The sequence below is a fragment of the Oncorhynchus keta genome, chromosome 19 (genome assembly GCF_023373465.1).
Source record: "Oncorhynchus keta strain PuntledgeMale-10-30-2019 chromosome 19, Oket_V2, whole genome shotgun sequence".
Lineage (NCBI taxonomy): Eukaryota > Metazoa > Chordata > Actinopteri > Salmoniformes > Salmonidae > Oncorhynchus > Oncorhynchus keta.
In genome coordinates, this window is record NC_068439.1 from 56549346 (window position 1) to 56553484 (window position 4139).

A 4139-nucleotide genomic window follows, 5' to 3' on the forward strand; every position below is an offset into this window, starting at 1 on the left:
CCACCTCCTACACTGCTCACACCTAATACAGTCCCTACCTGTGACTGAAAACAGGGGGAGAGATGCCAATTGAAAAGCTCTCTCTTAAAACATGCCTAGGAACTGTGGTAGAACTTTACCAAGCTGGATAAATCCGGCACTATTGAAACGTTGATTAATGTGCACGGTCCCTGCAAAAATTAAAATAAACTCAAACTCAAAAACGTAGTTCGCTATCTAGCTATATACGTTTTGTGTAAAATAGCTAAAAGGCTATAAAGTAGCATTAACTGTAAAGCCATCAGTCAGTCGTGGAAACATTTGCAACTGCAATTAAGCTACGTTATCTTTTTTCATGTATTTTACCTCAGAAGATCTGGTTGCTTATGCTAACTAGCTAGCTGGCTAGCATTTACTGCTAGTGAAGTTGCTAGATAGAAAGTTAACATAAACTAGTGCTAACCGGGCTAGTCATTGTCTAAATATTGCCCCCAACACACTCATCCAACATATTACTAATTTACAAAAAAATGATATATTTTTCTCTCTCTCTCTAAACAAGTGGATTATTTATCTTAAGGCTTTTCTACTTGTATAGATCTATCTTCATTGAAATATATCTTCAAAATGGTTTTGTTGTGATGACACAGAGGACATTTTTTTTTAACAAGAGCAGTGGGAGCTAGGGAAATGTTGGGAAAATAATTGGGTGACATCTTGTGGTGAATTACAGGGGGAGGGGCAGTTACCCCCTAGTACCCTAATGATCTCCAAAATTCAAGGCAAGTGCATGGTCATTTGGTCATGATTACTACAAGTTTTGATAACTGGCCTGACTGATTTATCAATCTAAAAATGGTTAGCTGACATGGCTAGTTGAGTGACTGTCTGACAGACAAAAGAAGAGAAAAGCTGCTGATGCACAACCAAATTTTGAACTTGCATCTTGTGTATTATACTATCCTAAGTAAGTTGAGACCCCGACTGGTCTGGGGCCCCATAGTGGCCAGGGGCCCTAAGTGACCGCTTATGCCTGATTATAAAGTAATGTACATATGTCTGGGGGGTTGAATCATTGTTCAGTCCATATGTTTAAGAAGTACAGTATGTCAATTTCATTCCCAACTGTATAAACCGAAACAAAAATTTATACTAAATTCAAATATTATTGATATGAAATGAAGTAAATAACTTCCTTATACACTGTCCAAAAATAAGTTACCTGACACCAATGTCCTCAGGTCTACCTCGCAATATCATGAGCATGACAGCAGAATTCCAACAGCTGACTTTACCATTGTCCTTACATACCTAGGGTTGGGGGCTCAATGCATTTCACTTCTTTCAATTCAGGGAGTGGATTGGAATTTAATTCAGGAATAGAAAACTCCTTGTTGAAAAATAATTACCCAATGCCCTGGACATTACACTTAAGCAGATGGCTAAGGAATACCAAAAACAAACACATTTTCCTAAATTGGTTTCTGTAACAGCTGTATAGTCAGTTGTCATCAACTTCCCAATGCGTTTATAACCTGTAATGTCATTATTATGACAGTGCAATGTCAGCCAAGACAGAAAAGTCAAGTGAAGAGTCACTGTAACCATAACATACACTGAGTGTACAAAACATTAAGAACACCTTCCTAATATTGAGTTGCACTCCCCCCTTTGCCCTCAGAACAGCTTCAATTCGTCAGGACATGGACTCTACAAGGTGTCGAAAGCGTTCCACGGGGATACTGGCCCATGTTGACTACAATGCTTCACAGAGTTGTGTCAAGGTGGCTGGATGTCCTTTCGGTGGTGGACCGTTCTTCATACACACAGGAAACTGTTGAGCGTGAAAAACCCAGCAGCACTGCAGTTCTTGAAACAAACCTGTGCGCCTGGCACCTACTGTCATACCCCGTTGAAAGGCACTTAAATATTTTGTCTTACACATTTACCCTCTGAATGGCACATTATACACAATCCTTGTCTCAGTTGTCTCAAGGCTCAAAGAAACGTATTTAACCCGTCTCATCCCCGTCATCTACACTGATTGAAGTGGATTTAACAAGTGACATCAATAAAGCATCATTGCTTTAACCTGGTCAGTCTGTCATGGAAAGAGCAGGTTTCTTAATGTTTTGTACACTCAGTGTACAGTGGGGAGTTTTGGTATTTATTACGATCCCCATTGTAGTCTTTCGACGACCTGGGCCAATGTTTCATTGCGGACAAGGAAATAGTGTGTGACTTATTATATCGTACCTTGTGTTGATATTCTATTCAAACCAAACTGAGCATGGAGAACATCATTGCTATGTTATGGTGAGTGATCTTACTTGAAACATCTTCTCATAAAAAATCGGAATCATTCTCTTTACATCGTATATAAGTTCATACATTGAATGTTATGTATTGCTAATAAACATGTGTATTTCTCTGTACATTATGCAAATGGTAGATCCTTCCTTAGGCAATAAAATAGGGGTCATATTCCATTGGAAATAGTACATGCATGGTGAAAATGTTCTCTTTCTCTCAGTGGTATTATACCTCATCTTGCTGAAAGTACTCTAATGATTTTTACCTTGGCACACAGCATTTCCCATTGCCACCATATACTCAAATACGAAGATCTGAGGCCATATATGTTAAGATTCTTAGAGTAGGATTGCTGATCTAGGTTCAGATCAGATCCCTCCTGTTCATAATAGTCTTATTCATTATGATCTAAAAGGCTAAACTGATCCTAGATCGGCACTCCTACTCTGAAAAGTTTGATACAGAGCCCCTGAGCTGATCGAAGCAGAAGCTGGAGAAGCAACGACCTATTGGTGAGGAGGTGTGGTCTATAGTCACACCCCGATTATGCCCCTGAGTGGAACCATGTATAACAAAGTCAAATAGTCTGAAAAACTCACTGCTTTCTTCTAATGAGTCTTGACAAAAAGGCCACCATCTGTCTTCCTGTTGCAGTTCAACTTATCAAATCAAACAGTTTAAACAGGAGAAAATTAATGGTGCCACAAACTACCAATTACTAGTAGATGGAGCCACCCAAAAATGTACCTACAATAACATAATAAATTGTCAATATAGACAGACTACAAACAAATACAGAGAATTGTAAAATAATATAAAATGCCACAAAGGGTTAAAGCCATACTCAGCAAGTTGACATCATCATACAAAATGGGGAAACTTCCTACTTACAGACAACGGCCGTGTTCCCTATACGTTTCTGACACATGCCAGATCTTACAACCCCTGGATAGGCATTACGTATCAGCTAACCACATTATGTTATCGCAATTTGGTGCCCGACGGCACAGTCGACGACGTGGTACGCAACCATTGGTTGATGCATGCAACGTCAGAGCAGGGGAGCGTGACCAACATCATCAAGAGAATACAAATCTGCCAAGAATGAAATTATTGGCTATTCCCAATGTGGGCGTGCTACAAGAGAGGATGCAAATTGTTACATAGGTTTAATAACTGTATTCTTGGCAGATTTGAATTCTGTTGTTGCCATTGTCTAATGTTGTTCTATTGATGATGTCATCTTGCTAAGTGTACCTTTAAGAGTTTAGCAGTGTGCACCACTATCAGGCACATAGCATTCACCCGGGATTTTGGTGTAAGGGAGCATCTATGGTGGGGATCAGCATTCTACAATATTATCTCAAGGATATTCTCTGTATTAGGCTACATGGATAATATATCAAGAATCAAACCTTCTGAGACACAGAATCATGTGCTGCAATGAGGAAGGAAATGGGGTAGCTGGTGAAGGGGTAGCAAAGGATTCTCTATCCTTCATTCTGATCCTTGACCATACCATAGCAGAGCTGAAATGACTGACAACAATATCTTTCATTACTTGGTCCACTCAAACAAGTAAGTTGACCAAAGTTCAGCTACGTACTGAAAGATTTTGAACTGGAGGTCAAATAAATGAGCACGTTTATGTTTACTTCATTAGTTCAACATTTGTGCTAACTAAGGATATTTGCTAACAAAATAAGTTGCTGAAGAAAACGTCTACATTGAAAGACAAATAATGCATGTTCGCTAAATAAATATTTGCTCCAAAAAAGCTTTAACGCTTGCTAATCAAACACATGTGCTGACAAAACCATGCTGGAAAACACTAGCTTTGTAAATAT